General features: G+C 32.1%; 1 protein-coding gene and 1 long non-coding RNA gene across 2 annotated transcripts in view; both read left to right on the forward strand.

Moving 5' to 3' along the window:
* Positions 1 to 10,324, forward strand: part of LOC129989097 (uncharacterized) — a 48,896-nt gene extending 38,572 nt beyond the window's left edge. The window contains exons 2-3 of the long non-coding RNA XR_008785729.1: positions 4,858 to 4,908; positions 10,168 to 10,324. This is a non-coding gene — a long non-coding RNA (uncharacterized LOC129989097). The remainder of the gene's footprint in view (positions 1 to 4,857; positions 4,909 to 10,167) is intronic.
* The window catches only part of LOC129989095 (uncharacterized), a 442,343-nt gene that overhangs the window by 305,347 nt on the left and 123,764 nt on the right, over positions 1 to 13,232 (forward strand). The window lies entirely within an intron of this gene.

Here is a 13,232-nt window from a genome sequence, read left to right on the forward strand (position 1 = left end):
AAATTTTTGTATGCTCATTTTTATTTCATAAGATTAGATACACTCATGTCCAAAATTAAGGTCACAAAAATGTTTTTCAAAGTAATTCTAAATGGCTACCAGTAAAATTTGAACAAATTATATTTTATATATTGTGAAGGACCGCTAACACGAAATTAACCTTTGTTGTGGAAAAAAAATGTTGTTTAGCATTAGTTTTTGGGGAACTACTGAAATTAAACCGTTTAGACATCTGGGATTTTTGCTTGCAATTTTATGAATATTGCATTAAAACAAAATGAGTTCTCATAATCCAGTGAGAATGAGTTCTCAAAATCGTTTAGACGATGCCTTCAGATGGAGAACCGTTCGTAGGCTTGAAGCTGGGCGGTCTCAAGAGGAGGTGGCTCCATAGTTACAAGTGGCACCGAAAGTGGTATCCAGGTTGTGGAATCAATTCCAAACAAGTGGTACTGTAACCAGGAAGGCCGGCCAAGGCCATCACAGAACAACGACGCCTGCACACGATCGCTATTTGGCATTAAGCGCATGACGGCACGGCTCCACAACTTGCTCGTGACCTTGCAGCTGCGTCTGGAATAAGAATTTTCGGACAAAACGTATGCAGACGTCTAGCAGAGAGGGCTCTTTATGCCTGGCGACCAGTTGAGTGCCTCCCTTCGACTGCATCCAACAGAAAAGCCCGACTGTTGTGTTGCCTAACATATCAGTCTTGGGCACAGCAAGAATGGGGGCGTGTTTTTTTCAATGATGAGTCGAGATTTACCACCAAGAGTGACACTCGTCGAATCTTCATCTGGAGAGAGCGAGGAGCTCGCTATCATCCCTACTACGTAAAAAAAATCGACAGATTCGGTGGCAGAGGAATCTTTATCTGAGGTGGCATAATGTTGGGCAGTCGCACACCATTGCACGTCTTCGATGCGGGTACTGTCAATGCACATCGCTATAGAGATGAGATCCTTGAAGCCTATGCGAGGTTGTTCCAGGGTGCTTTTGGCCAGACTTCATGTTTATGGATAAAAACGCGCTTCCACACAGAGCCCAGATCGTTGATGATTTTCTTGAGGAAGAGGATATTCGACGTATGGACTGGCCCTCGAGGTCTCCGGATCACAATCATATTGAACATGTTTGGGATGGTCTCGGAAGAGCCATTGCACAGCGTAACCCCCCTCCTAATACCCTCCAAGAGTTAAAAGCCACGCTTTTGGAAGAATGAGCTTTGTTGCTCCAAGCATTTATTGGCACCCTCATAAACAGTATGAAAGCTCGTTGTGAAGCCTGTATAGCAATGCACGGTGGTCACATTCCATATTAGACAGGCTTTTCCCGAGATAAATGCTTTATCTCTGATTCATAATGTAACACTTTTTGATATAACATGTTTCTTAATTCCCAATTAAAATCTTTTCCATGTTATTATGTGTCTATGTTCTTTCTTCCATTGTAGTGTACCTCTGTGCCAAATTTCGGGGCAACACAGTGAATAGTTTTTCATTTTTCGCAGATTTTATGTTTGTGACCTTAATTTTGGACATGAGTGTATTTTACATATTTATATATTTTTCCATTATTTTATTTATTTGAGTGTATGTTTTTATTTATCGTTTTTTTCTATGATGTATTTTTGTTTGCTTTTATAAATAGTTATTTTTATTTAATATTATACTACCTTTATTGACTCTAGTATTTATCTTGAAGGGAAGATTTAAAAAAAGAGCACTGGCTATAAAAGATAATGATAGTAATAATTTCTTCCACATATCTTTTGTTCCAAATTAATGTTAAAACTGGAGGTGATAGATGAATAACCTTTTCCTTTTTCTTTCTTTTCTAAAATTGGACATAAATACACAGAAAAACTCACCAAGGTTACTTTTGGCCAAAAATACTTTTACCTGAAAAACTAATGAAATTAAATAGCGACACGCCTAAAAGCCAGATATGCTTTCAAATTTTTCAAATTTCCTTCATAATTTCAAACATTAATTAAATTATGATGAAGGCAATGAGTGCTGTTCCATTTTTAAGTGGGTTAACGACCTCTATTATGGCGTAATCTTAAATTGATGCAAATATTTTTTATTAAAATTTTTATTTCTATCATAAGTGTAGTATGTAGTTTTATTTGGACATCAATAAGATACAACTGCAGAAAAAAACCGGATTTCATTACTAGTAAGAAAAGGAGTTTTTTCTTAAATTTAAGTCTTCAGAAATTTATAAAATATGTTTCTTTAGAAACACTAATTTTATTCAAAAATATAATAAAAATCAACTCATACCTTGATAACAAAGTACCTGGTAAAGTAATTTTTAACAAAGCACCTGGAAAGAGAAATGAATATAAATACTTTTTCTTTCCACAAATTCAATTTTTAACATTTTTTTCTAAGAGTAAATATGCACATTTTACACAGAAATCCCTTTTCTGAAATTCTGGAAGTTGTGTACATTTTTTCAATTTTTTTTTTCTTATATACTGCTAATCTTTACTAGTTTTGCAGTAAACTTATTCTTTTAAAACTCTAATTTTTAATTTCAAATGCAATTATCTATAAAAAAATTCTTGAAAACTATAAAGATCTGATAATTTCTAATAAGTTTTTGTAGTGTTTCATTTTTATTACGAGGCTTACAAAAATTTTAATATATTCTCATCTTTAAAAAAGGAGACAAAATATTTAGAAAAATTCAAATTTATTTTTGACCGCAGTTGTATATTTAATTTTTTTCTTAATTGTTTTCTTTGCATATTATTTGAGAGATATTCAATAAATTCGGAAGATGTTAAAATATAAAGTACTCTACAAGAGATAAAAAATAAATTTATCAAAGGAATTTGGAAGAGTTTCAAAGATTGGAAAAAGTATTTGTTTAGTCTTAGGATTTAAGAATCCCTGAAGATAAATATCGAATTTCCTGTAATGTATGAATGATTTTGTATGTCGTCTATGTTTAATTTTTTTGTAACTAATTTTATTTTTGTACGAGTTTTTGCTCCATACTTGTACTTTTAATGTTCTTTCTTATTATTGAACTACAAGTTGTTAAATTTATCCTTAACTCATTTTCTACTTAAGGATACAACTGCTACTTTAAGTAATTGAATCGTGATCCAGAATTATCTATAAACTGATCTGACTTTTTATGAAAATTCATAAAGTATATATTTAAAGGTAAACATTTATTACAAATAGTGTGTTACAGAAAAAGGAAAATACAACACAAAAATACCTCTTAATCTTCTAATTTTTAGTTAAATCTCATTTATTTTCAGTCGGCTTTAAATTTACTGAATAGTATAGAATTAAAGGAATGTTCAAACATATGGATATGAATACTGTTTAACATTTCTATAATACATACTGACTCTTGGTCTATAATACTAATCTGACTATATCTATATCTTTGACTATAATGCTAGTGTCTTGACTATAATACTAGTGATGGCTCTTTTAGATTCCACTACTTTTTTATTAATTAATTAACGTGCCACCACAAATAATCGCGAAAATATCGTTTAGTAGTCTCGAACTTATTTCAGTTCTAATTATTGTACTCTTGTAATACGTAACTTACATTTACTCTTTTAACAACTTTTTGGACGCTTTATAACTGAACTCTGTTATAAATAATAGTGAATAATTTTGAAACCAAGCTCCATTATATTCATTGAATTCTGTCACACAAACAATAATTTCCAGAATATTCCAAAAATAGAGATCTTATGATCGAATGACTTAATACTATTTATTTGTTACTTGCAACTACAGCAACGCAAGGTAAACACAGGCAGATACATTCACATCTTTGGTTTATAAAACTTTTGAAGTGAAATTTGAAAAGGTAGACAATAGCTTGAGTATTGTTCTCAGGATTTCAACCATGAATTCCCAACTTACGAGATTGGTCTCAAAATTGCTATATAATCTCCACATGAAATGTCTAGGCATAACTGAGCTAAATTAAACCCAATCAATAATTAACTATAAAGCCACTGTTTATTATTTCAGTGCTTTAAATATGTATGAAAGGCATCAGACTTATTTGCAAATTTAGACGTAAAAAGCGATTTAAAATAGTCATTAAAAATCTACCTTAAATTTTTAAGAATATTCACAATTTTTTTTAAATTTATTTTTAATTTTACCTTTAATTCTATGATTATAACATTATTTCATTGATGCCATATTAAATTTTTTTCAAAAGTCATTAATTTTTTTTCTTAAGGCTTAGCAACGCAACGTAAACACACGACAGATACGTTCACATCTTTGGGTATAAAACTTTTGAAGTGAATTTTTAAAAGGTAGACAAAAACTTGAGCATTGTTCTCACGATTTCAAGTTCCTCTTTGTCGTCTGACCATTGTGGAAAATGACGAGAACCATTCTGAAATAACTTTTGTGCTACATAGAAATGGAATGTTAATGTAATTAATCTGAAATGTAATAAATATATGCATATTTCTTTTTTAGCACATCTTTATTTCTATCAACAGATAAATAACTCAACATTGAATCACAAAAAAAAAAAATTAATGTTTTACCAAATAATATTATAATACGCTAGCATATTTCAATTCAGTTAGAGAAAACTCGATTTCAGTGTTTCCAGCGCATTTACATATTATTATTTTTTCAGTAAGACATTTAATATATTCTTCACAGTAGAAAATGAGATTTCCAGTTAAGAAGTCTCGCTTGCCGAGTTTTCCAAATGTTAAATAATTTCTCGTTTGCTCAAAATTAGAACCAAAATAGTTTGCATATTTTGAAGACTTTTTTTTGAATAAACTGAACTGAACTGATAAACTGAATCATATTTGAATTCGGCTTTCTTCTTTTGCAGGTAAGTGCTCTATTCCTCGTCACACGCATTTACCGAAAGCATCTTTGAATGGTAAGCAATCACATTGTCATGAATCTAGTCTTGCGAATCCATAAATACTGTCTTCTGTATTTTAGTTATTTATTTATTTTTGAATTCCGTATTGCCATATCAGACATAGTCTATTCTAAACCAATGAAAACATTAAATGACCTGTGGATAAATATTAAATTTGTATATAATTTGTATAAATGGATGAATATTATAATTTGTATCTGTATTTCAATGTGTGTATACTTTCCAGAAAAAAGTGGGTGGCCGTAAAATAACTTTCCCTGTTTGGAGGCTTCTACGGCTAAAATGAATGAATGAACGAAATGAAATCACATTTCATATACAGGCTGTAAAATGCACGGAAAGATGAATTCTGCAGAAAAAAAAATTAGTACTGAAAGCTGCCGATAGGAGAGATATTAGCGCTGTTGTCACGCACGAACGGAGAAATTTACATATCGAGATGAATTACGTTCAATTCCTAATGCGTGCGTGACAAACGACCTTTTAGTTTTCGTTCTTGAGTGTTGTTTGTGATGAATTGTTGATGTGTGCTTCATATGGGTTCTACCTTACCTCAGCGTGCTTTATGTCAAAATTGTCCTATAGTAGACAGTGTAATGCCGGGCTTCTCTTACGCAAAGCTGCATGTCTTAAAAGAGAACATAGGACGAGATGTTATGAGCATCGAAACTGACAGTTTACATGCAGCAATAGAGAACGTCGTACACTTTAGGCAATATGTTGCACACAGAGAAGGCCAGCCTATTGAAAACATTGCACGTCGTCCAGAGGAACCCAATAATGAATAATAAATGATTATTTTCTATGAGTTTCATGAATTTGTTCATAATTGTACTCCCACAGCGCCAGTATCCTCCTTAACGGCACCTTTTAATTTTTTTTTTTGCGTTATTTTCCCATGCCTTCCACAGTCTATATATGGAATGTGGTTTCATTTCATTCATTCGTTTTAGCTGCAGATGCCACCAAATAGAGAAAGTTATTTTTTGGCCACTCTGTATTTAGAAATTTGGAAGACAATGTTCCATAATACATTCGTTATTTTTTTCCATTTTTATGGCTCTAAAACCATTCTGGGCTTGTGATGCTATTTGACATCGATGGAATAATCTAGTTTTAGTTTCGGCCGGAAAAATTTTCAAATGTATTCAAAATATTCAAAATTTAAAAAATATTCAAATTGTATATAAAAAAAAGGCTCTCTAGAGTGGAACCTCGCTCATGAGCATCATTCGTTCTCAAGTCTTACTGATAGTACGAAACACTCTTTAAGGGAAGCAATTTTAATTCAGGAATCCATGTAAGATAGGGAAATACTTTCCATATAAAAAGAAAATACAAATTTATTATTATGCCACTTATTCTTTATATTACATGCTTTTTTACATGGAAGTTGTCTAAAGACATTTGTCTTTACCTCCCCTTAAAAATTGGCGTAAATAAGACATAGTATTGCTGCCTAATTTGAGTATTGCTTTTTAGTGTATAAACGATACACTAATTTCCTACATTTTCAGCATCTCCTTTATTTTATTTTGAGATTGTTTCTCAACTGAGGTTATTATTTTCCTGACGAAATCTGCTCCGCAATTTTTTACTGTGACACAGAATACAGTTCCATTGGTTCTCCGATAGTTATGTCCAGCTTCTTTCGACAACTTTTGATATCGTTGTTGTTCATCCCAGCATCCAAAGCCTTTGACAGCGACACAATCTCTTCACAGACTCTTACTCAATTCTGTAGTGGCCTGGTGGTAAGGTCTCGACTACGGAACCGGTGGGTTTCAGGTTTGAGATCCGATTCCACAGAAGAAACTTCGTGAAAGGGGTTCTGGTTCACGTTAAATCCGCCGGGGCAAAACGTCCACCCACTGGAAGTGTGGTGAGGGGGATACCAGCTCAAGTGCCGTCATCGTCATCTGACTGCGGTTCGAAATGACGATGTCCGTCTCAAAATAGCCCTAATGTTGCTTTAAAGCGGGACTAACTAGCTAAACTAAACTTACTTAAAACCTTCGGAGTCGTGTTCGATTACGCTATGCAGCTCAAACTTCTTAGATGTAGGTATAAGGCTTCTCTTCAAATACGGCCTCAAAACAGATAGATGTCGGTCAATCCAATATGTGACATCATGCTGAAGTTTCACCAGTTGGTTCATTCGCATCCTACCCACTACCAGATCGCCCGAAGCTATCATTCTGATGAAAAGCCTTTAATCTCTCTGTATTTTTAATTCAATAAGTTGAAACATCAAATTCCAATTTTAATCTACATCAAATTTTAAACCGCGCGTCCTTTTATTAATGCATATTTTAGTGATCCTCCTCTAACTCTTCTCTCCTCTGACACTATAAATCCCATTCCTAAAATTGCTTAATAACATGCACAAGAAAAAAAATGAATAATTATGAAAATTCTTTGAACTTTTAGAAAAAGTACATTTTAAAGAATTAATATTTATGATTGACTTTCTTAAGAAATACAACCTTTCCGGAACGAGTCTTCGATTGTTATAATTAATTTGCGTATTCCCTTCGTTTTTATCGTATATTAACATGATTGACGCTGAATGCCCTCATCTCCGACGTATAGCAAAGAAAGGCAGGTTTACATATTGGAGCGCTTCTTGTTGATCGATTTGATCTAAACTTAGATGCAGGTTTTTAACTCTGGCGATAAAGCAATCTGCATAATCTCACCCCCACTGATCGTTACGTTTTGGAATCAACCTGAGAGAATTCGAATGATTTAAGTCATCGCGTTTACAGTTACAGCATTTGTATGGATGCGAAAGTACATCGAAGGATTGTCAACTCTTTGTCTGATTAGTTTCAAAATTTGGTAAAAATCTATATTTTAGTTGCTAAACCTATGTATGAAATTTTATTTTTCTAGCTTTTTATATTTAACAGTCATCGTGTTAACGTATATTTGAACAGCCGGATATCCTCTGAATAGATTTTGTTCAAAATTTGATAGAAATATACATATTTGATCCATATACCAGATAAGTCCATATACCAAATTTCATCCTTCTAGTTCTACGTATTTATCAGTTATCGTTCTAACAGACAAATGGATGATCTAATACACAGATATATTGCCAAAAATGTGTTTTTCGAAATCAGTGAATATCTAAAACTTGGAGAATCGTCAAAATCTCGCGTTCGAATTTTTTAATGATTCCAATATTTTTTTTATACTTCATATAAAACTATACTTCAAAGTAAATTAAAAAAAAGTGTTTCACACATGAAATATTTAATACCGGAAGATTACTCAGGCAATACAAATCATCTTTCACTCTTAAATAAGGGTAAGAATATTTTTTGAAAGTATATAAACATATTTGACAAAGCTTAGTTAAAATTTTTTTTCAAATAAATAATTAATTCGCAATTATAAGGAACTTAATCATGAAAATACTCGAATTGAATAACGAGGAATTGTTCATTTACTCACGGGCATATGTAAAAGCATTTATTTTTCACGTGCACCTTCATTCCGATTTGGAATTCAGGATTTTTATTGTCACCTAATCTCTGGTTCTTCCAAAGATTACCCTGGGGCTTTTCTCTTGCTTTAAATCTCTTTTCTCGATTCTCCGGGAGATTAAAACTAGGTAGGATCATGAAGAACGGAAAAAGCAGACAACAAAAGCAGTCTGATTCCCCCACTGGAGAAATCTTTCGACTTTTTGTTGCACCATTATGAGGGATTTCTTCTTTTAAAGAGGAAAAGTTCCCCCATTTTATTCTGGCTCGCTTTGAAACTAGACTCCGCATCGGAAATTGATTGAGGATTAAGAGAAGAAAAGGAGAAAAAAATGGCATTTTTATAGATCTGGATGCGATGGGATTTCTAAAACAATTTCCTGGAGCGCAGACTAGAGTCTCGGTTTTCATCTCTTTGTTATGATCCGCAAACATCAGTTACTGAGCAAGGGGATTTTCGATGTACGTCATAGAAGTCTAAAACATATTTTTTTTTTATCTTTAAATTCATTTTGATCAATACTGTTATTTCTCGCAATTTATACACTTAACAAACATTATCACACTTTTGATACCAAAAAAAAAATAAATAAATAAATAAAACCTTCTACAATATCAAATCTAATAAGGAATCGAAACCCTACTATGAAAGCTAAAAACTAATGTATCAGTGCTGTTTAGAATTTGCTGTGAAAGCTATCCAGAATTAATGTAGTTATCTTTTTATATAAAGCTTGAAAGGAGTTGCACTGATGGAATTTTTACTTACCATGCTTCTTCATCAAAAATAGGACAGAAAATATTTATTCAAATAAGACAGCGAAAGAAAAATTATAAATAAAAGTTTGATACTATTCATACGTACATGTATTATATAGATCTTTACACACTCACACACACACACGTGTGTGTGTGTGTGTGTGTGTGGTGTGTGTGTGTGTGTGTGTGTGTGTGTGTGAGTGAGTGAGTGAGGGAGTGAGGGAGTGAGTGAGTGAGGGAGTGAGGGAGTGAGGGAGGGAGTGAGTGAGTGAGTGAGTGAGTGAGTGAGGGAGGGAGGGAGGGAGGGAGGGAGGGAGGGAGGGAGGGAGGGAGGGAGTGAGGGAGTGAGTGAGTGAGGGAGGGAGAGCAATTTTGTTAATATTTACAATGGGATTTCATATTTTTAAAAGTTATGTTTTAAGAAATTTGGTTTTAAATGTAAATGATTTCACAATCACGCAGTGATTAAAAATCAACAATATCTGATAAATGACTGAAGATAGAGAGATGCAGCTTTCAGCGCAAGAAATGAAAATGGCATCGAATTTCCTTATCCCAGATAATTTCCAGTTTTTACTGTCAGATCGTTTTGCATCTGAGTGAAAGATACTTTCATAGGAAAAATAATATTGCTAACAACTTTCAAATATTCAGTTTGTCGTCGTACAATTAGGGATATTGCTAGTTAAGGCACCCCATTTTTTCAAATCATTACATGTATGTCGATCTTGTTCTGTCACGCCATCAGTAATAACCTGCCTGTCAATACAATGATTGAAAAGAACAATGACACAGAAGATCAGAATTTGGTACCTGATCCATACATTACTATTGGGTTGTTTTTTTTCCGTAAAATTTTCGATAAATTCTGTGTTTCTGTTTTTCATGTGTCTGCAAACATGATAAAGCAAAAACGCATAGAGAAATATTAATGAAATGTTGCTCATAGTTTTATAGTTAGGTATTATACAAATATTCTCAGATTTTATACTTTCTATAGATAGGAATCCTATTTTGGACCAAAATCATCAGGAAAATAGCTATCAGATAGTTTGTTAGTTCGAGAACATGTGAAATCAACGTTACAACTGGCCGCTTCATGTGCTGCGATTGTTGTTAGCTACCCATTATTACTTGTAGGCTGCTGTTTGTACTAAGTGTGCTGCTTGTGTATTTTTGTCTGCGTATTTTGTTTTGTGTTAATAAAAATAGTCGTTTGTCACTGAGGCCTGTTAATTGTGTTACACCTTACACTCACTGCCAGCGAACCCGTTGATTTTACGGACATAGTGGAGGAAGTTAAGTAACAATCCTTTATCCCTATCTCCACTTTTTTTTCTTGGTGTTCTTTATTATTTTTTTCGCATCTACAGATCTTCATTATTTTAATGTAATATGAAATTTTGGACTCTTCTGCAAGCGTCATCTTTTCTTAATGTGACTGTATCTGTTTTGTATTTTATTCTTAACACTGTTAGAATAAAACAGTGTTACACAACCTCGAATTAAAACACTCCGGGATCCGACTCTCAAATCAGTAAATATGAGAAATCTAAAACAGGCAGTGTTCATTAAAGTGAAAAACTCACCATTAAATAGCAAATTATTCTCTGAAATTTTTTCTAAACGCAGCTGTTCACTTGATGTTCACTGCTTCTTTTAATATTCCCATTAAAAAATTTCCTAAAAGCGAATGAAAAATAATATTTTTGTGCCATTTCACTCGCGGCCCGTTTATAAATTTCAGAGATATCTCATCAAAGTTGCAAAATATTGTTGAATTTCTTCTAAGCTAAATCAAAACGTTGATTTTTTAATGGAAATTCTTTGTAGTACTGATATTTCGCGAAACTATAGTTTGAAATAATTTTTTTTTCTTAGCGATACTCGCAATAAAATGACTAAAGAAATGCAAGTCCAAAGTATTTTTAAAAACAATTACTGATATTTGCATAATAATGATAGTAATGTATATTTATGCATTTACATTTCTTCTTTTCATATTGATTTTAAATTAGATAAGATTTAAATAATTTTACAGCTTTTATTAATTCAAACAGGTAAAAATTTTAACTACTAATTGTTAATAAAGCATTTAAATCTGAAATTTGTTTTTCTGTTAATTTTCCCTATTCTTTTCAATATATATAAAAATTCATACCACTCTGAATTAATATTAAAATGACTATGTAGGGCAAGATTTTTTAAAAAAATTTCTTATCAATTAAGGTGAAAATTTCAATGGCATACCTGGTATGAAAACTAAACATAATAGAATTTTATTTGTTAGTGTTAAAATTTACTAAAAAGTAAAATCCAATCCAGTGTTTTATTTCCCGATAAAACATAAATTTGGTCTTATCTTCATGCTTGCGTGTTTTATAGGAGACTCAATGTTTTATAGGAGACTCATTTTTCCATTAAAACTATTATAAATAAAAGGATTTTAAGCCCGAGTATTCAGTTAGTAAACAAAACATTTAGTCAGGAAATATAGTAATCAGAAATCAGATTCTTAAGTTTTCATGCTGTGCATTTGATTAAATGATAGGTAGGTTAATTCCTCTGCAAAAGTTAAATCGTAAAAGCATTGTTCTGAAGCGGTTGAACCGATTAGTATGAAAATTAAAAAATTGGTGAGCTTTATGCTTTTTATCACAGTGAAAACACATTTTGCACCAATTAAATCACCCGATAAGTTGTTATAGATTTACAATTGCAGTTTCAATGCCTCAAATTCCGTTTATCTCACTCCTTCAGCAAATAAGTCATCGATAAGAGATACTTGCGAATACGTAGATAGGCAGATGGTTAAGGTAGGTGATTACGTTAGAAAGTCAATTTTTTGAGAAATTAAGCATTTTTTTTAATTTAATGTTTTTAATGCTTGAACAAATTGCTTGAATCTGGTTTCTACTTTTGGAGAAGTTACACAGATTTTTATATTTGCATTTACGTATTTTTATTTTTTACCTTTAGATGCTATTTTCTCAAATTTTAATCTTATGTAGAGTTTTCTTACAAGAAACCTCATAAACTGAAAACGAATACATATTTTTTGTTCACATTTGATACAATCATTTTTCAATAGGTTCTGCAGTTCCTGCACTAGAGAATAAATAATCAATTTATTTAGAAATATTTCATAGTTGTTTTAAGGCTTCACAAAATGAAAGAAAGGAAAGTTTCATGTTATTTATCAGTCGAATCCTAATATTTAAAGAATAGATAGAAATACAATTTATTTTTTAGTTCAGGAGTTAGATAATACATTTCTTAAGTACTCTGAAAAATGTTAAGCAAATCATTTGATAAACCTCTAAAGTAGAAGATTTTAGTTTTGTGAAATTTTTTGCCGGAAAAAAACTATTTTTCCAATTTTTAAAAAACTTTTATCTCTTAACTGGTATATTTTGGTTTCAGAGATGTTTTTCAATCTTACTTACGCAACAAAAAAAATAATAATAATTAATCAATATTTTAAAGCTTTTCTTAAAAACTTTATCCCGAACTTAAGTCACATACCTTATCATACAAGTGCAGCGTCGAAATGTGATGTTTATAATTCTAATAATAAAACTACTTGCTACTAAGTTCCCTTTTCGAATTCTTTGCGTATTGTGTGGCATCGCATCTATATTCTTGCATACAAATAAACCAGCAAAATTCCCAAAAATGTTTATTCAAAGGTTAAAGATTCGTCCGAATATGAAGGTATCATTTTCTATTGATTATAATATTTTCTTCATATATTGAGACTTTCTCTATGTACGTTTTTCTTTTCTAAGGAAAGGCTTTTTTTTAAAAAAAAAATCGTTTCAAATGAATCGAATGCGGTGAAAATGCTGGAGACTTCCACAATTTTCCTCGAATCTCATTCGCCGTTTCACCTACAATTTTCGAGTCTTGTACGTATTGCAAGGAAAAACGTTGGGACTCGACGCTCCGACAAATGCACCTGGTTGAGGCAATAAATAAATCGTGAAGCTTGAATGATTTATGAATTGGCGAAGAACCAAATCTCGCCAGGAAAAAGACGCTCAGGTATAACGCCTGTAATATCTT

Source organism: Argiope bruennichi, chromosome 10 (genome assembly GCF_947563725.1).
Source record: "Argiope bruennichi chromosome 10, qqArgBrue1.1, whole genome shotgun sequence".
Lineage (NCBI taxonomy): Eukaryota > Metazoa > Arthropoda > Arachnida > Araneae > Araneidae > Argiope > Argiope bruennichi.